This window comes from Nannospalax galili, unplaced genomic scaffold (genome assembly GCF_000622305.1).
Source record: "Nannospalax galili isolate Female #2095 unplaced genomic scaffold, S.galili_v1.0 scaffold365, whole genome shotgun sequence".
Taxonomy (NCBI): domain Eukaryota; kingdom Metazoa; phylum Chordata; class Mammalia; order Rodentia; family Spalacidae; genus Nannospalax; species Nannospalax galili.
In genome coordinates this window covers 1,153,979-1,178,968 of record NW_008353234.1, presented here as the reverse complement: position 1 = coordinate 1,178,968, position 24,990 = coordinate 1,153,979, and the positions used below count along the sequence as shown (strand labels likewise).

Sequence of the window (24,990 nt, the reverse complement as noted above, 5' to 3'; positions counted from 1 at the left end):
TTGCCTTTAAGGATGCTGGATAGAGATAAAGCCACAGCCTTTAACAACAGATTTGTTCACAAGTTCATTTTTATTTTTGCTTAGTCAGTAGTCGTTTTGATGATAGAAACTGTTAAAGACTTTTAGTTACTTTTTCTTTGCCATTTTCCAGAAATTCGTTCCCCCATCCCTACCTGAAGAAAGGAATGTTATTAAGTCTTTCTGATATCACACATTAAAAGCCAAACATCAGTAATATTTCAGCTGTATCTGATGTGCAATTACAAGCAGTGAAAGCTTAAAACATTAAACTCCCAAACCTCTTCAACCCAGCTCCACCTACCTACTGAACTTTGTCATCTCTCTATTTCCTTGTCCATTTGTGACTATCATCACTGGCTTGCTAAGCAACGAATAAGATCCTCTTCCATTAGAGCAAATTGTGAATTCAGTTTTAAGGCAACTTAGGGTAAAGAACTCACATTGAATCATTTAATTAGACTTAATCATTAGGCTTAGGTTTGACCTTTTCTTTCACTCTTCCTCCTGTCCCACCCTCTGTGAGTGAATTAAAATAGAAAAGGCCAAAGCCCAGTCAGCCCTCCATTTAGAAGGCATTTTTAAATTTGTGAGTTGCTTAGTTTTGATATTTTTTTCTCCAATTTTTCTCAATTATTTCCAATTTATTTTTACTGTTATTAAATGTTATACAAGCGTGTTAAAATTTAAGCTCTATTCATCCACTGGCATTAGGAACTAGAACATTCCTAACACATGCTTTCTGCTACCTGAGATTCTTTCTGAAAGAGACCTACTCAGGCAGTTTATATATATCTTTATGTAAAAGGTCAAGAATTGGCCACAGAAAGAATTTGCAAATGTCTAGTAAAACAGGTTGTGGCTCAAATACAGGTTGTTTCCAAAGGCTAATACTAGGGAGAATACATTGAATTAGTTGGCTTTCATGCCTCCTGACCAGGGGTGGTCACAGCCATATGTAAAATAGGCATGGGTTAGAAAAACATAGAGTTTATCATACAGAATTCCAGCAAGTTGACAATAAAACCTAGCTTCCTGCTCATAGCAGTGACCAGGGAAAAGATATTAGGACTTAAACTTGTTATTTAGGGACTAAGCCATGCCTGATAACCAAAAACCAGGTGAAAAACAAAGTTCAGTTCCCTGGGAAGGAAGGCAGGTTTTGTTTTTAATGTCTCAGGAGCCAAAGGAAGGCCTAAAGGCCTTATATGCAACACGTTTCCAAATATACTTGTCGAATACATGAATAAATGAGAAAATGAATGAATTGTAACCTTCCTCCTATATTCCAGCCTGAGCCAGCTAAAAAGCAAGTGTCTTTCAGTCAAGAAAGTAGTTTATCTCTGATATAGAATCACTGTTTTCTTTGTACTTCCAAGTTAGATTATCTTTTGAAACAGATGCATTTTATAGTATTCAGTATCATCTTCTAGAGTATGTATAAATGAAAATATAGAGCGCTCTGTCTTGTTCCCACTCTACCAAGCATGCATACGAGAAGGGAATCTATTTATTTAATGCTCCTTCTCAGTGCTTCTGCATGTTATAGCTGCTTGGTAAGTTTTGGGGGGATTTTGTTGTTGCCCTAAGGGGAACGCTGTAGTTTCTTATTAAATGTGTTCCTATGTTTCCACCATAACTTTATGGTGCAATGCACTTTATTCAGATATAAGTTTTTATTAACTATGGCAAATGTGAAAATATTTTCTTATTGCTCACATGTCCCCTTGGCTTTAAGCCACAATGAGCAAATACCTTTAAAATCAGTTGATTCATCTTGATTGTCCTCTGAAACATTTCCACTATAAGAAAAGGAGAATGTGCAACTAATGAATTAAAAGACAAACCTTAATCCCATTTATCAGTCTCCTGGCTTCAAGCGAGGCCAGTGAGCAAAGAGCCTTTGGAGATTCTTGAACTAGGAAAATGTTTCCATTTTACATTGAATGAATCTTGCCCTTTTTTGATTTTCTAAATCTCGAAGGGAAGTCTGTGGATCTTTTAGACCACACCTACTTAAGAAATTAATTCCTCAAGCATGTTCACCTTAAAGTGAACAGCAGCAATCAAATCAAGATATTTCTACAGGCTGGGCATGGTGGCACACATCTGTAATCCCACCACTTGGGAGGCTGAGACAGGAGATTTACAAGTTAGAACCAGCCTCAGCTGCATAATGAGACTGTCTTGATGTCTCATCTTCAGCTGTGGTCAGTGATCCACTACTGTCTGTTACATCAGGTCCACCTCACATCTCTTACCTTTAGGACCTCGATTGGCATATTTCACATGAAAGATGCTTCAACAGGTGTTATTGTTCCATTGTGAAGTGTCCCCCATAGGCTCATGCTGAGTGCTTGGTCAACACCTGGCACTTCTATTTTAGGAGATGCTGGAAACTTTGGTAGATGGAGTGTAGTTGGAGTAAGTACTTCACATCTAGTGCTCTAGTTCCTTTCCGTCTTCCTGTTTTGTATCATTCTGCTTTCTGGTATCCATGAGGTGAGCAAATTTGTTTCACCATATTCTTTAAATGGGTATGGAATGGAACCACATGAACCACCTTTATTTTCACTCCTTTACTGGCAGAGTGGTTCTAATTCACTTCCAACATGAGCATTAAATATTTACAAACCAAATGGAAAAACCACACCTCATTTTAAAAGTTTTTCCATCTCTTTAATCAAACCCGGAAGGAACTATCATTTGCCAGACTATTCCAGTTAGCTCAGCATTTGGCACATTTTCTCCCTTTTCTTTGATCACAGAGTAAGGTTACTTCCATTCCGGAAAACTCCAAGCATTTGGTACGCAGTCAGCGAGGTTTTTTTTTTTTTTTTTTTTTTTTTTTTTTTTGCCTAAATCTCATACCTGCTGCTTCTTTTTCTCCTGTGAGTACTTCATAACAGTAGGAACAATTTTATATCCTAGGGTATGCACTATTGGAACTCAAGGTAATCCCTGTTCACTGGTGAAGCCAACAGTTAAATCCTATCTTTATAGAACTGCAAACTTCCTATATTTACATGCAGGCCTCTGTTGCAGGTTCAGTAACAATGATAATGAATTTTTGTATCTCCAGTTGTTGTGTCTGGGAATAAGAGCAAATAATCATTGCTCATTCAGCAATATTGCTTATATGTATGGTGGTGTGCAAATTATAGATTGATTTTGCACATAATTTGTTTAGATAACAGGGCACAGTAAAGATAGTTTGTCTCTGTATTCCGATGCCTAACAAGGGCACTGGTATATAATAGATGATTGCCATCAAGTCTTATGTTCATCAGGCACTGCATGCCAAATATATTACTTATATCCAGAGTATTTAAGAGTTAATACTTAATTTTTTAACTTATTTACACAGTATAATAAATGCAATGGCATTTTATAAGCCTGGGAATTAGCACCAAATCAGAAGATCAATAGTTATTCATATAGTACTTTTGAGTTCATGGAATGCTAACATATACATTCCTCTCCGCTGTGGGCACAATGAAATGTGGCAAGTCTGTGTATCTCTCCAGTGCCCATAAAAGTCAATTTACAAGATAGGCAATCAATATTGATTTATTAATGAATGCAACAGGTATTTAGTCTCTTCGTGAAAGATTTATTTTACTATGTTCCCAGGCTGGCCCCATGGTATGCTCTGCTGCTTTTAATTACCTGAAAGCTGGGGCATGAACTACCATGCCCAACTTACAAAGCTATTTCTACTAGCTTTCTCACTGTGCTCAAGAGTGCAATAAGAATTTTGTAGAGACCATGCTTATTTTATGAGAAAGAAAATGGGTAATGTCTTACATTTACATTTACCTAGTGCTTTATAGTTTAGATAGCAGCATACCCATAAGTCATAACTTTTTCCTGTTACCTAGGCGAATGTTCTAGTATTAACTTGCCCTCACCAGTGAAATCTTGACTGATCAAATAATCATTATCTCTTTCCTTATAACAAGTATAGAATATAAGCTTTCTTTTTATTTCATTGCAGAGTGACTTGAGAGAATTTCTCTTTGAGTTCGTGCACCCCAAACAATACCTGGCATGTAAGAGGTGGGTAGAATTCATTCATTCACACACATGTAACTATTGATATCTACATAAATGTTTTAGTTTATAACACACTTTAATAGCATTTTCTTTCTGAAATTTTAGGTCTATGATAAAATGCCCTCTTTGATATCTCTAAAGCCTAGCATGGCTTTTGGCACATTATATGTGATTACAATTGTGCAATCACTTATGCTTTTTTGTAGTTTAAAATCAATTTCTAATCAGTTTCTTTTCTGCTACCTGGCATAATATGTTTTTACTCAAATCACCAGAGCAGTAGAAACACATTGGCTCAAATATATGAATTATTCTTCAGTCAGCCTTAATTATGTTCACACAATATTATGATTTTTTGACAAAACATTTTTGCTTGCTCTTATAGCACAGGAGAATGCATAGCAAGGTATTAAGCATTCATTCAGCACTGAAACTTTTAAGTTTTCAAGTGCTTTATGATTTGCAAAGTATGTTTATACATTTTTCTTCATGTCGCCTGGATGTGACCACAATTAAGCATCACATCCTTAGTGTGTGGCACAAGGACAGGCACAGAGAAGGAAATTAATGATATTCAGACATATTCTCTGGCACTTATATTAGGGCTAGGTAAACTATAGGCAGTGGGCCAGATCCATTTAATTTCAAAGCTGACAATGATTCGTACCTTTTGAAAGGTTTTTAAAAACTATGTAACTGAGACCATGTGGCTCACAAAGTCTGTAGTATTTACATTCTGACCCCTTACAGAAAAAAGTTGACCCCTGATTATTCCTCCAGCTAAAATTATTTTTTCAGATGTTAGCCATGCATGATTGTCAATATGCTGTTACTGAGCACTTTGCTTTTTTCTCCTGTGATTTACAGTGTTTGGGTACATTTTATTAGTCGTTTAAGTCAACCTCTCCCACAAAGGGAGGGAGGCAAGAGAGGGAGTAAACCCATTAAATAGTCCCAAGTTCTCTCATCAGTAAGGCTAGATGTAGGTATGAAACCCGGGAATAGATTTGGTGAAATGCAGCAGATTATTTGGTCACTACTATGAGCAGGGAGTTCAGACTTCATTCTGTCCCAAGCCTAATTATTCTTTCTGTAACCATTACCAGACAGGCCAAACCCTGCTCACCTAAGCTGAAAGAAGGAAGGTGATGCAGGCTGGTGCCTCTCAGAAGGCTGGCACAACTGTGTGTTTCTTGTCTAATTTTCCTCAATGTTCTAGAGCAATTTCATGCTTTCTCTAGAAAGCTTAATATTATTTTCCCCTAGAAGCCTGATATTTTCCTCTTCTCATCAGCATAGAGCTCCTGAGGTAGGGGAGAATAGAAGTACAATGTCTATATGGATGCTTATTCTTAGGGGAAATAACAAAAGGTATACTAGAAATATTGGCTGGACTGTGTTGTCTCTCTCCCAAGTAGAGCAGATGTACAGAGAAATGGAAGTTTTAAAACACCAAAACTTTAACAAATGGCTAAAAACTGTGATTTAAAACAGACTAAAGATTGGCTCAAGCACAATATAAATGGAAAATATGTTCCTTTAAGGAAAATGGCAACATCAAAAAGTACATCTCAAAAGAAGCAGGCTTACATGTAAATCCAAGAACTAGAAGGGGAGAATTAAAACCGTTCAAGAGAAACAGTTTAACAATAGGTAAGAGCTGGGCTTAGGGTTCTCGTGTTCATATTTCCCCAGGTCTTAGTGTTTCGGTCCTTTCTGAGTTCTGGGTCACAGGCCTCCAACTCCCAGGCTTTAGACTGTTTCTTTTAGGCCATCAGTCCATGCAAAGAGCCTTCTGCTCTTAGGATTTAAGTGTTCAAACTGCAATCTTGGGCCTCTATCAGGTTTTGTGCTATGTGTCATAGGTTTCATTTCTTAGAGTTCATATGTGTCCCATAGAAACGGGCTCTATATCTGACTTGAGATTTGAGCAGTCCATCCAACTCAGGTAGGCCTTCAGTATCTTGGCTCTTGAGGTTTCTGTTGGTCTCAGGCCTAAGCTTCCATCTATGGTGAGACAAGTTTTCCATCTTAGTCCTTTCAGTCAAGTCACAAAACATATGTCTTCTACTTTGGGCCTTCTATATGCATTCATTTTAGGTCTTCTGCTCAACTTCCATCGTGACTGTAGTACTGCGTCTTAGTCTCGAGTCTTCTGACAGGGCAGCCTGGCACAAGGAACAGTTCCACAGCGATCTTTCTGCACCTCTTAGAGAGGGGCTAGGACACTCCTCTGTTACACATTTGACACAAACACACACATGTACATACATACATACATACAAAGAAATACCCAAGGGAGGATTACATTAAATCAAAGAGAGGGAGACATACACTCAAAAAGAGACTGAAACGCCCAAAGGTGAGTATAAAAGAAAAGGAAAAGTAGAAGAGAAAGAAACACAAGCACGTACAAGTCAACAGTAATGCTTAAATGAGCAATCACGAAAGCGAAGAGACGCACAGAAGAAACCGCTCAAGAGAGGCAGAAAGAAAATGTAAAAAAGAGAAGCATGAGCTAAGTAAAAACAACAGAAAGGAGGTCAGAATCAGAAAAGGTGAGATGTTGAATCAGCAAGAAGAGGAAGAAGTGACAAAGTTCACACACAAAAAAACAAATGAGGTAGGCACAAAAGGAAAGGAGAGGGAAAACATATAACATTTGACCCAAAGAAGAGTTGTAAAAGGAAAAAAGACTGAAAGAAGAGCCAGATGTAGAAGAGCAATGAGAAATAGCAACCAAATGGAAAGAAACAAGAGAGATACATCGAAGACAACACACAGATCACACTTAGGCACAAAAGGAGAAAACAGACAAAGATGTAGAGAAGAAAGTAGTTAGGAGAAACATGGGAATGGGTAAGACACATTAAATCAGAAGAAAGAAAGACATCTAAGGAAGACACAGACAAGCAAGTAAGACATAGACAAAACAAGTAGGAAATAGACAAAGAAGACAAGGAAGAAATGGACACAAAGCAAGGAAGAAAGACATGAAATACAAAACAAGACAGACAAAGCAAAGAAGAAATGGACAAAGCAAACAAAGAAGAAACAGACAAGCAACAAAGAAAGAAACAATCGAGGCAAGGAAGAAAGACACAAAACACAAGACAAGACAGACAAAGCAAAGAACTAGACAAAGCAAACAAGGAAGAAATAGACAAGCAAGAAATAGACAATCCAGGCAAGGAAGAAAGACACAAAACACAAGACAAGACAGACAAAGCAAAGAAGAAATGGACAAAGCAAACAAGGAAGAAATAGAAAAGCAAGAAATAGACAAGCAAAGCAAGGAAGAAATAGACACAAAAAGCTAGACACACTTGAGGGAAAGAACCAAGCAAAGTCCAACAATCAGGAAGGGTAAAAAGTAAGACAAAAAGCAAACCAAAAAATAAATAAATAAAGTGTCATTAGTATTAGGATAAGTGATAGTGTTAACCAATACTATTTACACTATGACCAATAATGATAATCACAGCCCACCACACTGACACAGATGCTCTTCTACTTATAAGCAAATTTTTACCTTGGGGGTTTCTTACATAGAGCTAATAATAATAACAATAAATGAAAAACAAACGTCAATTCTGCCCACCTCTAAGGGTTACTGGTCATTTATATTGTATCAAATGACCTTATTACAAAACTCCTGGGCATACCATCTACGTGCCACACGCCAGGTACTTTCCATTCATGATTTTAATTTAACCTACATGAAATACACAAGTCTTATCAGAAACTATACTATAAATTGCCAAAGGTCATACAAACTAGTAAGTAACAGAAAGGATTTCAACACAGAGTGTATGCCTCTCAATATTCTGTTATAAGTATTTACTAATTTCCATAAAAGCCAATTGTCACAGGGAGCTGCTTTTTTTTTTTTCTTTTCTAACTGAAGAGCCCTTAGACACCACCTACTCAATCTTCTCATTTTACAGCTTTATTCTCCCCATCTATTTAAGAAAACTGACTTGATTTTCACATCCTTCACAATTTTAATGGTTGCTTCAAGGTCTAGGTTTCTTTTTACACTAAATCTTAACTGTAGATAGATTCTCACAAATGGAGATGAGAAAGTCCATCCCTTCAAAAGAAAACAAATTATTTTTAAGGCTTCTCAATGCTTATGCCTCTAAGAATGATTGAGTACCAAGTTAAAAAAAAATTAAAAAAGGGAAAGACAAATAGAGGCTAAATTTCCTCTGTGATACAGCTGGTAAGCGCACTGTAAAGTCAGAGTTGCCTCAGTTAGCCTGGTTGATAATATGGGAGCCTGGTGCTCTTCCACTGCATATTTGGCCTCACTTCACATTAGACCACCATACTCTACCCAACACCACCTTCTAGCAAACAGAAATAATCAGAGGACTGCAACACCAGTAACTTACTCAATTCTATTATTTTAAAAATGCTACAGTGCCAGGCATGTTGATCTTCAGGTAGGAAAGCTGGTTTCCTTCAGTGTGTTTACATGTTTTGATCTTACTGAAGATTTAGCTTTCTGCATCACTTTTGGGAATGATTTGGCAGAGACCTACAGAATTAAAAAAAAAAAAACAAGAGAGAAGCTGTGTAAATGTCAGAAAGGTAAACCAAGTACTGTGCTAGAGTTACAGACTCTAATTAATGACCCATTTAAAAAAAAAACTTTCTGCAGTTTAGAAATCTGTAAAGTTCAAATTTTTAGGCCTAGAGTGAAAAAAAAAAGAAAAAAGAAAAAATTTCCCCACACAGCAATAGGAAACTATGGCGTAAATGGAAAAATGTCTTGCCTGTAATCCCTTAAAGAGCCACAGCTTCATATCTTTGAGGACCAGAATCCTGTTTACAATGCCAGTTGGCTAGGAAGGATTCCCTTAATGATTACTAGCTGAGATCCCCAAAACGAGAATAAAGGAAAAAGAAAATAGCATGTAAGAACAGAATTGCCAAGTTTGATTTATCTATCTTGACTTGGGACTAGCAAGTAATAGAGCAGCACTTCAGACCTTATAATCTTGCTCTCTGAAATACAGTTGAGTCACTCTCGAAAGTGCTCATTCCCAGTAAGACAGTCTACATGGGCTGCTGGCCCTAAAGATTCTGAGTATAGGGCTGGAAGGATAGCTCAGCAGCTAAAAGCACTTGCTGCTCTTGTAGTAGTTCTGTTCCCAGCACCTTCATGGAGGTCACAACCAGCTCTAACTTTTATTTGTGGAGATCTTCTGCCCTCTCCTGGCCACCTATAGTACTGCATGCCATGGTACACGTCTATGAATGCAGGCAAAACACCCATAGACAGAAAATAAAAATAAAGATTCTGAGTTTAAAAGACAGATCTTCCTAAACAATTGTTTCATTAACTATGTAACAAACTGTAACTGCATTTATTTATTTATTTATTTATTTATTTGTTTATTTATTTATTTATGGAGTTTTGAGACAAGAGTCTTATTACTATATAGTCCTCCCATGAAAATACTATATGGAATTTATGGAACTTTCGCTCTTCCTGAGCAATGCCAGACAATGCCTATACAACTAGGCTTTGCTGCACTTAACATTCACCTTCATCTCCCACCCCTCAACTCCCTAATCAGCCTCTCCCATCGCTCACCTAGAGAGTGTAGTGTTCTGGTTCTTTAAATTCTGTCCTGGTCAGGCTTTCATTTGTAGTTAGAGGCTTTTATTATCATTAATGATAGTGTAAAAGGGTAACTTTTTATCTTCTCAAACAACTTATTATATATTATATTCCATGGGTATTCAATGCATCTTGAAGTATGTAAATGACTGGTAAAGCTTTCCTATAGAGCTTCAAAGGAGACTTTGGGTAGCAGATCATTCAAACAGAATGACTTGCTTATGAAGGCGGTGCTGCTTATTATGTAGCAGTTTTTCTCCCAGAAGAAAGAACAATTTGAACAGTTTAGTTATAGGCCTCTACTATGTCCTGTAGTTCCACTCTAAATGCCTAACTCATGCAGCCTGCTGCCTTCCTCATTCACATTCTCACTTTCACAGTCTTACACAGACCAGCTTCTCTATTAATTACGAAGCTGTTCTTATCAAAGCAGACCCAGAGAGATGATAAATATAACCTAAATCAAAGGCTAACAATAATAGAAAACAAGATCAAAATTTAGACTTACTTATTACACTTTTCCAGACAACAACTTACCTATCTTGATGTGTGGTGGTTGTCTTTAGGTTTCATCTTCCTATCTAGGTCCAGCAAAGTGTCTTACTAAAACCCCCTGACTTAGGGCTGTTGCCCAGTGATACTGAGCTATTCCCCTGGAGGATCCTCATGCCCCATCACCACCTAGGGATCGTCAAAGGGAATAGGTCACTAACACTGAAAAGCAACAAGCCTGTTCTTCTGGGGGAAGATCTGTAGAAGAAATAAAAGAAATGAAAATGATTAAAAACAAGTACACTGGGAAAGTTTGTCATTCAACTCAACTAGTAGTTGAGTTAAATCATGTATTCTTTTTTCTTTGTATGGATTAAGGGGTGGACTCTAGAGATTTATAAAGCTCCGCTATGGCTGTTAACCTATTGATATGAGAATCACCCCATCCTAGCTCCTTTCTGGGTACTTCTCATTTCCAACAGAAGTTTAGAGCTGAATGATTACCAAAACTTCCAGCTTTAGTCTCTATTCTCTTCCAGTAAGTAATCCTTTAGAATGTACATTATTAATGCCCTTGTACATTCATCATCAAATATACTGGGGCCTGGAGGGTCAGAGTTGAAATCAGCAGAAAGAAAAGCCAAAGCTTTCTCAACCAAGAGAGCCATGATGCCACTTAGAAAAAACTCCAGATCCTATGAGTTCCATAAGAATCCTCCTTCACATTGCTGTAAGAATCCCCTTTCACATGTTTATTTTAAAAGCTGAGCAATCCACACTAATCATAGTGTCTGTCGCCTAGTTATGCAGTATTTCCCTCTTAATTCGTACTTTAAGTAGTATCATCCCAGAATACAACCAAAGTAAGTAAGCAGAATCATGTTCTATACAATTCTCATGGTGCATCCCTTGAGCAATTGATTTAATGTGGCACCTCTACAGTTCTAGGATATTTAGAGAAACCAGAATTTTCACAATCCTATAGAACCTCATCTATGATAATAGCGAACTATGCTATGGAAGTTTCCTCTGGTACAAAAGGCCAGGGATCCAGAGACTAGCTGACACAGGCCAGATTCTAACTCTAACGTTTAGGAATTTCATTGTTTTTCATATTAAGAAACATATTAAGAAACCCTCAAGAGTGACCGTGGAATGAATTAAGCATTCCAAAACAGAACTGATGTAGTTCAAGTTGGTACTATTCATAAGCAGACCCTAAGAACTCGAACTTCATACTAGTTGGCCAAAGGAAGGTGAGAATGATCACAAAGCCTGACCAGAAAGGCAGTTGTCTCACTGGCTAACTAGCTATGTGGTGAGAAGGGAAATGATTTGTTAATTTGAACCTCTCATTCTTCATTTATAAAATGTAGATCAAATATGCTTACCCTTGCCAACCTCACTGGAGCCCACCTCTGAAGAGAAATTTGCCAAATACGAAATAGAAAGTTAAAATGTATGTATACATGCAAGAAGAAAATTGTATAGAAATTGCTGATTCTTCTTTTATAAAAGAGCTGCAGAAAGGTAAAAGCCCTTAGAGCCAGACAGAAGCCAACAACTGGAAGGTTTCCAAAGTACCTTTTTCTTCAGGTAGCCTGCAAGGTATCCACTCAGCTAGCTGGACCTTGGCGAGACCCTCAAAAGAAAGAGCTGCTGAATTTGGAGCCTAGCATCAGCTGCTTACAGTCCTTGAGTCTCATGCTGGGAATGTCCTTATGAAGAAAGACAGGGCTGTCATTAGGTTATAAAAACTGTTGAGAAAACTCAAATGGCAAAACAAAACAACAAAAACATCTAGGAAGTATAACCTGCCACATTAGACACTTAAGGGTAGAGATTATCTCAAGCAGTTAATTGAATTACAACTCCAAGACTCACTTTTAGGTTCTTCTAAATGAAGCCATCCTTCCTCTTGAGTCGGGGTACAAAACCAGCTCCAAATTCATCCCTTGAAAAAAAAATCCCAATGATAATTATATGTTGATAGTGAATGATAATTTGATTAGTAGTTATACACCATTTCATAAGTATAGACCAGTGTTTCTCAAATTGGAGTGGTAAGAACTTGGGGGGGTTGTGGATATATTCTCATGGACCCCCCCCCCCACGTTCTAAGAGTTGTAAAAAAAAAGAAACTTGCCTTTCATGGTAGTTTGAAAACATGTTTGTATTTCAGGGAACTTTCATTTCTTTTCCTTTTTTTAAAGTGGGTGGATTTTTTTCTGTTTTTTATTTTTGTTTTGGTTTTTTTGTTGGTGTTTTTAAACTTAAGTGAGCAAGTTCCTTGGTGACAACACAAGCAGAGCCACCTTCCCCAGAGATCATCCAGTGGATTAAAGGGGAGGGACAGGGGGAGTAAGCCCATCAGACTGAGATAGTGAGGCATAGGCTGGATGGTGGACAGGTCATGCAGGAGTGCATGCGTAGAGCTCTAGTCTGGTTCTGCCACAGGGTTTTGCACAGCCAGCTGGCAAATCCATTTCTTCCACTTCACACAACTTCATGAAGGTATAGTTCATAAACATCTGCAGATCCACTTGTTCTGCTAGGTTTTTTATTTACAAATTCCTGGAAGTCTGAGACAAGCCATTGGGCAGCTTAGGGGGTAGTTCATTCACAAGTCCAGGCAGCCTGAAAATGATGAGGGCTGGCCGGCTGGCCATCCCATGACTGCTGACGGTGGGGGGGGGGCGCTGAGGCAAGGCAAGATTCTGTACAACTCTTTGTATCTTGTCAACCATAGGGGACAAAGATCCTTAGTTTAGGGGGATGTTATCTCATAATAGACAGCTCTACCGGGGACAGGCTCATGCTCCAGGTGCCCTACTACACAAAGTAGTGGGTGCTTTACAGTGCCTCTGGGGTTACGTAGGACCAGGTGACCATGAAGGAATTGGCCATGATCAGTGACCTGCCTGCTCACCCATAATTATGTCCTACACCCTAATCTCCCTTTCAAAGTTTACAGGGATGCTGGAGGGCTTCATGCCTTGGTGTATGATCTAGTGTTTTTCTTGCAGGTATGCCACACTCCCAGCTCCCATATCCATTTGAAGTCATCTTCCTTGAGCTCTTTGGCCTTATCTCTCTAGATGAAGAAAGTCTTCAGTTGTATCCTCTGTTGCTTGTCCAATTCAAACTCCTCCAGGTTCTTCTTGCGAAAAATGCTTACTTGGGTAATGCCTTCACAGGTAAGGGACTGGCCCTTGGTGACAGTGGGCTTAATGGTGAGTACCAGCAGCAACAGCTTCCTCCAGGCCAGTGTCTGGACTTCATGAGTCAAGGCCTCTATCTAGGTCCATAGGAGATTGGCTACAAGCTCCAGGGGCCTAAGCAAGCCTGGGTGTGGGTGATGGACTTAGCCTGTACTTTCTGGGGTGGCCAGGGGTGCTGGTAGCAAAGGGAGCCCAAGCCTCTTAGCTTTCTTAAGTCAGTGTTCCACCAAACACACATTCCTTACATCTCGGAAAACTTTGTTCCTTGGAAAATTGTTTCATTCTGAAGCATTATGTGAGCTGGAGAAACAGTCCACGGATCCAAAATGATTCAATACTATTATATGTATCATCCCTAGCCAGCCAGCCAATGTTGTTAAGCTTCAGGGGAAGGGAAGAGCAGGGAACAAACTGTAGGGAAATGCAGATAGGAATGTTCGGTGTTAAGAATATTTTTTTCAGTTGGACTTTAGTACTTGTTCTACATCAGGAAAAAGTAGTATTTTTTTGTGTTTTTTATTTTTCAACTTGCCATAGTGCCTATTGAAAAGTGTGGCGAGGAAGAGGGTATATAAACAACAGCAAAAAGTAGACCATATCAGCTTTTGTTTATAAGTCTTATATGTCCCTATAGCCCTCTTATCAAAAAGATTGCAAACTAAACAGTATTTCTGATCTGTATTATTCATGGTCATCTGTTCTTGGGCAGAAACAGAGTAAAGTGGTTGAAAGAGCCCAATTATCAAATTTATAGCCCAATTCCTAAACTGAATTCCTATGCTCAAGCTTCTGAGACTCAGTAATCACCATTTGCCATCCTTGGCATAAAGTCTACGTAATAGCTAAGCCCTTTTCCCTGAATATCTTTCCATGCCTCCCAAGGAGGTAAAAAATGGATGACATTAAAATAAACTAACTAGACTACCCAGATAACCGCAGTACTAATCATAGCCTGAAACAAAGGGAAAAGTAAGCCTAGTAAAAAGTAATAAGCCCTCTTTCTTTATCCTATCAACTTCCTACCCCAGTGAACTCTCTTTCTAAAATACTTAAAATTCACAATACTTGAGCATCATTCTCTAAAATGATATCAAATATATTTATAATATATTAGGTCTTCAACAATACAACCACCTCAAGGATTAAATTATATAAACTGTCATTTCTCATTTCAGTGTACCGTAGCATAGGGCTGGATACACAATATTAATTCTACAGTTTAATTGATTGTAATGATTTAATTGATGTAATATATATGTACATACATGTACATATAAATTCCACATAAGCTGAGAAGAGCCAGCAACCTATTAGTCACTCCGACTTTTCTATGGGTGGTACATAAGAGAAGGAAAATTGAATGAGAAAAAGACTACTGAATAGCTACAAAGTAGTACTTACAGTATTCTAAACAGGCAAATTCTTATAGCTGTCCGAGGAGTGGCAGTTCATCCTGGTCCCTGCCCTGGGCGAATTTCTTGACAACTTTCTTAGAGGAATAGTATCACTTTTCAGTGACTGCCAAGAATTGATGTTGTGATGCCTATTTTCATCAGCAGTTCCATATTACTCAGTGGCTGGCCAATCAACAGTTCCGCCTGGCTCAGCAGGTGAAGACACTTGCTGCTAGGCCTAACAACTGGAGTTGGATCCTCAGGCAGGACCCACATTGTGGTGAGAACCAACTGCCGCAAGTTGTTCTCCAATCTCCATGCTCGGCACGTGCACGCACACACACGCAAACACAGACACACACGTAATAATTTTTTAAAAATTAAATACTCTAGGCACAAAACACACTTCACACTATTGGCTGGGCTATTAACTTTTTACTAGGCAGATCTCTCATTTTTGAAGTTTATGCACAAAAGAATGATTAGATCTTGACTTAGATTTCATTTCTCAAAACAGAAAACGGTGAAGCAGGTTCCATCATTTCTAAGATAAGTTCTCACTTTAAAGTGGTGCTTCAAGCTACTTCAAGTGATTACCAGAATTAAATAATGCATCTTATATAGTGAATAAACCAAATATGGTGGCCTATGATTTTCAAGAGCAATTTAACATATTTTCTTTAATTTAATCCTTTTACAGCCATTTTCTTAATATAAGTAGAGGCTGGTGCTCAGTGATGGTCGAAATTTAAAGATTAGAAAGTTTAAATCATTTTCCTAAAAGGTAATAACAGTAAAGGCCACAGAAAGGTTGGTTTTTAAGTGGTACTACAGACCAAACAAAGATACTAGTCTTAGGCATGCCACTCTAGAACTCCTTTGAAATAACAATAACACAGCAGTCTATGGACAGAGTCATCCCCCTCAGTAAAACAAGAGACACAGGTCATTAGATATAGTATAAATGGATTTTTTTTTTAGTTCAAAAAATCCCCTAATGACCGGATTATCAAGTCTACCTCACAATCCAAATGTCTTTCTTCAGAAATAAAACTAACAACAACTTTTTTGGCAATTGGCACTGTATAGTAGCAATATACAAACTTAACCACCCAGAATGTGCCAATAATTGAAATTAAGATAATTAATAGATCCAAGAGAGTGAAGGTTCATCCACCTAGTTTAGGCCTGCTTTTGAAAACACATGTAAATACATTTAAATGGTAAGAATATCTTGGCTGAATGGTCTGGAACGTGGGACAGTCAATCAGTACTGTGTTCATTAATGAGACACAGAAGACTCTTTGGGTAATTGCCATTACTCAGAAGTAATGCAAAGGAAATGGAGGGCTCCAATGGGTAGGATCAAGGAAAGTGAAACCAAAATATTGCATTCCTTAAGTGGGTAAACTGATGCCTTCTGGGATTATTGACTTAAGTCCAAGAGAAGGGCCTTGCCCAGTCAAGACTACCCAACAAGAGGCAGAAGGGGCAGAGTGATGGACCTGGGGACAGGGAACAAAATCTTTCCTGATGGCCAGATTGTGAGAATTAATGGTCTTTAAAAGTGGTCCATGGACAGGAAAGGGGCTGAGGAGAAGGAAGATCTTGTATAAAGTGTATAAGATTATGGCTATTTGGGATTTTATGTATTGGAACAGTGCAAAAGGGACAGAAATAGGGCCGCTGTTGGATGTAAAATACATGGAATACTGTAATATTTACACTTTATTATACCAATGGGAAACTAGAGGTGAGATTACGTGCTTAATAAGCCAGGGTGGGAAATAAACCATTGACCATTGCCATTGTGCCTATTAATAGTCCCAAGATAAGTTTTAGAGAAGAAAGCAAGCCATTGGTAATAGTCATTGTGCCCATTAACAGTCCCAGATGTTTTAAGTGGACCAGCAGCCCCTGCAGTAGTACATAGGGGCTGTGAGAACACAGTATCCTAAGTGTGCATGATTGCAAATATTCATATTAACAATCCAGAGGCTTAGTTGATCAGTACCCCTGATGTATGCAAAGAGGGCACAGGGGTCCTTAGTAATGATCTGTACTCTTGATCATTGATTGATATTCACATTAATTATCCAAAATCTGAGGTTATAAAGAGTTAACATTCTTCAACAGCAGCAGTCAAAAGGAAGGAACATAAGAATCTTTTCTTCTAGGCAGGTCTGCACACATAATAATGCATATTAATATTCACTGAAGAAGGGCTCATAAATAGTTAACATGCCTCTGATGTAAAAGGAATATGAGGCTGTAAAATCCTACTTCGAAAAGTGGGATGAACAGTTGCATTAACACACACTGAAATCCAAAAGGAGGGTGCTGAGTAAAAGCATCTCTCTGCTTTAAAGCAAAGAGGGCACAGGAGTTTTGATACAAGTTATGTTCAGAAAATGGTTTGCGCACGTTAACTTTCCAAGTCAGAGCATCTTGAGTAGTGGCACTTCCTGCTGAAAATGCTAAGGCAGTAAATGAGATCCTTTTCTAGTGCACAGAACAGGAGGAAATGCAATTGTACATATTAACAGTCCAAAGGAAGAGGCCTTGGTTGATCAGCACACTCTGCTGTACTGTAAAGGAAAGGTGAAGGGGTATAATCTTTGTCTACTGACAAAGACAAAAGAAAATTTCTATTATGTATATTAATGGTCCACTAACAGGGACCTTGTTGGGGGGGGGGGGACCAGCATCCCTTGCAGTAGTGCAAAAGGATATAATGGTCCTAAAAGTAACAGGGTTGTGGACAATTACACATTAAGTGTCCAAACATAATGTCTTAAGCAGTGGGCACTACTTATTAAACGGCAGAGGAAGTCAGAGGTGGGATGCTCATGTCTGCTGCTTAAGAATCCACATGAATGCAATTCTGCACATGAACAGGCCACAAAAAGAGAACTTCAAGGTCAGCAGCCTTGAAGAGGGTAGAACCTTGGATAAATTGGATGAATCATGTCCTGATTACATACATTAATGTTCAAAGGACATAGTGTGGTGAATTAAAACCACATCCTTTATACAAATATTAAGATCTTAAAGTACTGGACACTCTCTCCTGAAAATCAAAGAGAGTAGGGAGGAGAAGATATCATTATCTAGTGTCCAGTTTTATAGAGAAGCAAAGAGGGACCATAATGACCCTTGCTGTACTGCAAAAGGGTCTGAGAGTCAGATCTTAGTCAAGGGAAATGAGTCATGTGCAGTTAATGCTAAGACTTGAAATGCATGGTTGTGGCCATTACAGTCTTACACCTCGACTGTTCAAGCATAAGGGTCCTTGACAGTATGCGTTCCCTGCTGGAAGGGAAAGGCAGAAGGACAGGGAATGACTTCTCTGTAGTGAACTGAAAAGAACAAATGCAATCAGACATTATTAGTGGGCCACAAAATGGGACATTATTATAAGTCACTGCCGTACTTCAAATCAAGGGTGAAGTTTATCCTCATGCAATTGTCATTATGCGCATTAACAGTTTGAGAAAGGGACCTCAAGTTTACAGCATCTTAATTCCATAAATTGAAGAGAGTATGATTGATCAAATAGAAGTCTAACTTGAAGGACCATTGACAATATTGAAATCATTTCTGTCTGTAGTCTCGAGAAAGGGACTTTATATTAGTTAGCCCCCTTGCTCTGGTTAAGTACAGGAGTCGTGATCTAAAAGGCACAGCAGTGAACATGAGAATATGTACAAAACAACTAACATTGTGCGTGTTTACTAGTTTAAGGATCTTAAGTAGTAGGCACCTCCCATTGCAATAGAAACAGAGTGCACTGTGTGCATACTAACAGTATTGTTAACAGCAAAATGAAGTATGCACATTCACAATCAGAGAGACTGCAGAACATGGTGGTATACACTAGTATCCGATTACAATATCCTGAGTTCAAAGCCAGCCTAGGAGACATATTAAATTCCAAGTCAGCCTGGAAGTGAAAAACAGGACAGGAGCCAGGATTGAATCTTGGTTCCTTTGAAGCACCTGCAGTAATGCAAGTGGACATAGGAAATAGGATCTGACTCTTATTTATATAAAGGGGCATAGACTACTGTCAGTTACATGTGTTAAGCAGTGTACAACAGGCATGCAGGCTCTTACAAAAAGTAAGTATAAACAAATTCGATGCCAGGGTAAGTTTTTGGTCATTTACTATCCAACAGAAAGACTTCAGGTGGGTAGTATCCCCTCCTATAGTTAGAGAATTCAGGATGTTAGCTTATTGGGAGGGACAATAAATAATTACAAATACATAAAGAGCCCCAATTTAGGCTAGTAAGTGGGAAGATAATGTGAGACCAGCCTGGGCTACATAATGAGACTCTTGTCTCAACCAAAGGCTGGGGATGTAGCTCAGAGATACAATGTTTGCCTGGCATGCACAAGTTCCTGGTTCAATCCCCAGAACCACAAGAAAGTGTCTCAGTTTAGGTTATTAGCATCGCTTGCTATTATGTAAAAGGGGTAGAATTGCTTTAAAGGACCATGTATACTGGAATTTTTTACATTCATAGTCCCATGAAACAGTAACCATTTAGGTAATTAACACCCCTTATTGTAAAAAGAGAGCACAGGAGACTTGGTCATAAAGATACAGTCTTAGTCATTTGTCATCACTGGCATTAGTTATCCTAAAGCAAAAATCGAGGTAGAAGTCATCACTGCTGAATATGAAAGACATGACTGAGCGGTGGTATTTATCCAATGCTCAGGAAAACAGACAAGTGCAACTATGCATATTAACAGCACAAAACACAGAAGTGCTGGCACATGCCTGTAATTCTAGTGCCTTGGAGGGAGAAGCAGGAGGATTAAGTGCCAGGTCACCCTTGGGCTCCATAAGGAGATCCTGTCTCAAACAATGACAAGCTGGGGATGTAGATCCATGGTACAGTACTTTACTAGTATCCACAAGACTAGGTTCGATTCTCAGTACAGCAAAAGGCCAGAAAAAGAAGTGGCCTTAGTGGTTGGCAGAGACTTCTTTAACTGTAGTTTCACATAAGTCTATGAAAAGGGACTTTAGGTAATCAGCACCCTCTTGAGGTAAAGCAAAGATAGTGCAAAACCTTTATATAAAAGATTCAGTTCCTAATCAGGATTGTTCACATTAGCTGTTCTAGTACAGAGGTCTCAAGTTGCAAGGGTCCTCTGCTGAAATAAAGGGAGTGGATGTGGCTAGTGCACATATCATGGACATGAGTTTATGCATATCATCAATTTAGAAGAAGTGGCCTGAGGCAATTGTGCCATTTCAGCATGCAAATAGGATATAGTGGCCCTTTTAATGGGCAAGGCCATGATAATTGGGACTGAGCACATTAACTGTCCTGTAACAGACTTGGGTCTGCCCCCTCTACTCAATGTAAATGGGGTTGGACCAGGGTCTAATCCAATGGACAAATTGTAGACAATTAGAATTTCACAAGTTGCAAAGAATGGTCAGTACAATATGTAAGAAAAGACAACTGAGCATTGCTCAGAAATTTGGGACTGTGACTACTGCAGCAATGACAGAATGGTTCTCCTTCCTTAAGGACAGGAGATTGGGAAGATGGTAACTTGACTCACTGATGATAATTCTCTGGTGAAGCTCTTGTTCAATTACATTTCCTAATTAACATATGAGGAACAAGAATTCTTTGTTCTTCTATGAGACCATGGACAAATGTGACTGTGTGCATTAACTAAAAATGGTGAGTCAGTCAGTCAACATGGAGGAGATAGACAGGGCATCTCAGTTTAACAGGATGAGTAATGGACACCTTACTTTGAGCACCGAATCAATGAAGATTGGCATGTCTCTATGGAGAAGCAGGGCTGGGGCTGGGGCTGGGGCTGGGGCTGGGCTGGGCTGGGGCTGGGCTGCAGGACTGGGACTAGGGCTGGGCTGGACTGAGTTGGAGTTGGAGTTGAGCTGGGGCTGGGACTAGGACTGGGGCTGGGCTGGGGCTGGGCTGGGGCTGGGGCTGGAGCTGGGGCAGTGGCTGGGGATGGACTGGGCCTGGGGCTGGGGCTGGGGCTGAGGAAGGACTGGATGGTACAAAGGCAGGAAACCATGGAAAGTTGAAATATGGGCATTAATACTCCAATAAGAAGTGAGATAGAGGACACCAGACCACTGTAATTCAAGGTTCCTGCATGATAAAATCATTAGTCAATTATTGTAGCAATTAAGGATGAGAACAAAAGCAAAGCCTGGATTGGTTCAGACCTTCAGATGTTCCTTTTTATGTTCAAGCACCACATTAATTTTATATTAACTATATGCCATAAGACTCGTACATTTTTTTAAAGAAGTCATTTGATAAGCCAATTTCAAAGATATTCATATTATTTAGTATTTAATGTACTATCTATTGCCAAAAAAGTTAATGAAGTTCTGAAAAGAAACTGAAATCTTTAAGGATTCTGTAATAAGAACTCATTAAAATTAAAACAAATTTGACAAATAAATGCTCATAGATACGTTTCTATAATAATCAAGATTTAAATTCAAACACTAGCAAATCACATAATCAGATTTAGGATTGAGGTTGAAATCTGATCCCAGCATTAGCCACTGGGTAGGTGGGCTTCTAAAGGAAGGCAGGGGGTCTGCCTCTCAACCAATGAATGATCTTTGGGAAACCATTTTGACTTTGGTCAAGGTCACCACACCTGTAATAAATACCTGCTTGAGATCACAGTACAGATAAAATCAGCGGCCAGAGAGTGAGTAGACTAGTCTCCGGCTATGCCCCAATATAGATGAATAGAGTGAGATTAGGCCTGAACAGAGACTACAAGAGGCCATCCTGGGCAAACAGGAGAAGTAGATAGGACAAATGTCCTTAGAATGATTTATATGATCTGTGGTTTTACCCACAGGGAGAGATTACAATGTGATCTCTGCACTAATTCTTTTTTTCTTTTTTTTTTTTTTTTTTTTCCAGTTAGGGTTTTGCTGCATAACCTACAGTGATCTCAAATTCAGAGAATCCTCCAGCATCAGCCTCATGAGGACCCCTCAATCCTTCTAGGACCTCAACCTTTCAAGTATTGGAATTATAGGCATGTGCCTCCACACCTGGCTAACAACTTCTGAGTAACAAATAGAAGACAGCTGTGAAGTACCAAGCTAAGTACTCGAAGGACAGTGAGTCATCACAGTCATCAATGCCATCCTCTCCATCAATTCGTAGTGCCCATTTCTGACAGGTAAGACTATTCGTCAATCAACACTTCGAACCAACTTGTTCAGCTTCGAGTGATACAAGGCAGAAACCAGCCATCACACTTAAACAATGCAGTAAGTTCACCTTGTACAAAACCCGCCAAGACTGTACCAAAGAAAGACCGTCAAATTGATCACGTGACAAGCCGCCATTTTAGGCACTGGATAACACGTGCCATAACTGGCATGTAAAAAACAAAGAACCAGCTATATTTATACCACAATAAGACCTTCAAACTCCATCTTTTGCTTTATGACTGAAACTCTCTATGGCCAGCCACGCTACATGTCAGAACGAAGGTGTGGCTTTCGAGCCTCGGGCACCCACAGTTACCCGATCAGCCTTTTCGTAGAGCTTAACTGACATGTGAAGTGACTGAAATTTCCATTTTTGAGCCGCATCCGGATGTCCTCTCATATTTTTCACCTAAAACCAGGCACTAAGACAGAATGACCTTCCTTTTCGCCTCCAGTACTGCAATTCACACCAAGCTCCAAACCAACTCCAAACCAGCCTTTAAAGCCTTCAGCTCGTGCGGGACACATCACTTGCCTCTTGTCTGGCACACTATCCATTTCATCTCCTTAATTTATGCTTATATCTGGCTTGCCTTCAGCCAGGTCATGCAGCAAATATAAGATGGCGGACACTTTTTCTCCGCGCCCTTAATACCCACTCAGCTTAATCGCAGTCATCTTTCTATGCCATAGCTTCACTCACACACCACTAAACGATCAGCAGCAGGAAAAAAAAGTGTAGATATTCCAGATATTGCAACAACTCACAACCCAATACATTTCCATCCCGATGGGCAACGAAAAAAAAAATGAAAGCAGGTATCCACAGCCCCGATGGGCAAAAAGAAAAGAAGAAAAAAAAGAATTAAAGCAGGTATCCAAGGCCCCGATGGGCAAGGAAAAACGAAAGTAAACGCAGGTATCCGAGGCCCCGATGGACAACAAATACATTTTAGAAAAACAGGTATCCATTGCCCCGATGGGCTAAGGAAAAACAAAATTAAAAGCAGGTATCCACAGCCCCGATGGGCAGATTTACCAAAAGAAAAAGAAAGAGAAAAGGAAAAGGAAAAAAAAAAAAAAAAAAGAATTAAAACGCAGGTATCCACAGCCCCGTTGGGCAAAAGGGGGAGAACAGGTATCCATGGCCCCGATGGGCAAAAATATGGAAATGGAATAAAAGAAGGCTGTACCCACAGAAACAGGTGTCAGCCAAAAGGCATCATAATGAAATAGTCCTCAAAAAATGAAAATTCACCTAGAAATATTCCAAATCCCCAAAAAATATGGAGGACGTGTCAAGAAGACACCACCAGAAAGCATCGAATTTTGAAAAATGTTTTATGAAATTTTTGCATATTTTTATAGAGGACACCATAACATGTGGTGGGGGGACCAAAAAATGTTCTCGAAGGATCCATTATATGGACAGAGACCACTTAAAGACCTCATATCCACGGGATCCTCACAAATATGGCTGCAGCAAGGAGTTGCTCCATTTTATCCGAATGGGGGAGCTGAAGGCGGAGAAACCAGAAGAGGAGTGGCCTAAAATGCAGAAAATCCGACATCTTACTGGAGAGTTAGCTTAAAATGTATTACATTTGAATAAAAAATCAAATTTAAGAAAATATGACAATACCAAAACTCAACCAAGAAGCAACAAAACGTCCCTTTCATTATTTTATGTAATAGTGAAGGATTATCCTCTACTTTATAGAATATGAGAAAGTCACATACAGGGTAGTTGATGTTCAAAAGGTCATACACCATGTATATGTACATTATGTACATTTTCCGTGCATTTTCTACTCCAACATTCAACATCCAGTGGTTCCTCAACTTGAAGGACCACTAGTACTTCTGAGTTAATTAGTACAGAAGAGTGAAGGAAAAGGAGAGGGTATATCACAAAATGGCTCCATGATCCCTAAATGATCAGAGAGTTGGTTGAGAACCATTTCTTGAACCCTTGAGTTCTTGGGTCTTACCCTCTTCCTACTTTCTCCAAGAATCTGATGACCTCAAACTTTGGAGCAATCACGAAGTGTAGTGCCCTCATTAACAGTATCTATTTGCAAAATTGTTTCTGAAAGTCAAAGCAGAAGTAGGTAGTGTAGAATATTGCCCCAGGAATCTTCTTATCTCAGTTTGAATCTTCCTATCTTAATTTAGGGAACTATCCTCTATCATTTACCAAGAAACAATAGAAACCCACCTGTATGCGGTTAGACATTAAGTATTAGTAAGTCAAAGGGCATTATCCTTTTGCATATTCAACTACACAAATAAGTAACTCGTATCCTAACCCCAGATGAATAACAAAAGTATGCAAAAATGTCTTTGTTAGGGAATACTGTATACCTTCTAAGTACCTTAAGTTCACCTATATGGCCCACATGGTGGTTAAGGTGTGAAGCCCTCCAGAATTTATCTTAAATTTGAAGACCTTGTTTAGACTAAAGGAGAAATAAAATGGCTGACAACCTGAGTCAACCACAAGATGGCAGCATGAATCTTTGAGAGGCATTGTGGGCCTAAATTGCAGGGAAGAACTACTTCATCCAAGTTCAGGATTAGAAGGGTGAAAGAAAAGTATTCAATTTCCTTTCATTTAAAGACCAACCTTAGAAGATGTTGTCCTTGCATCAAGTAGCACTATTAACAAAACTTCAATGAAACAATCAGGATCAACTTCCGGCTGATGGGAGCCCTTCAAAATCATTACCAGTGAAAAGTTGTTAGATACTGGGACATTTTACCGAGAAAAGAAAGCCCCCAAGAAGGGCTCTTTACAACTGAGGGCAGCTATTTGCATCTCCACAGTGCGCTGTCCATAGCTGAAAAACATTACCTCAGAACTTTTTAGATGCTGACACTGAAGGTATACCAGTCAATGTATGATTTTGTGGGGATGCTCTAGAAAAT

General features: G+C 39.1%; 1 long non-coding RNA gene across 1 annotated transcript; it reads right to left on the bottom strand.

Moving 5' to 3' along the window:
- Positions 1–2,841: 2,841 nt before the first annotated feature.
- On the bottom strand, positions 2,842–20,671 carry LOC103747932. The gene is made up of 6 exons (XR_607870.3): positions 14,821–20,671; positions 12,083–12,152; positions 11,783–11,916; positions 10,244–10,456; positions 8,472–8,617; positions 2,842–7,399 (listed from the first exon to the last, which is right to left on the bottom strand). It is a non-coding gene; the product is annotated as an uncharacterized LOC103747932 (long non-coding RNA).
- Positions 20,672–24,990: the final 4,319 nt, after the last annotated feature.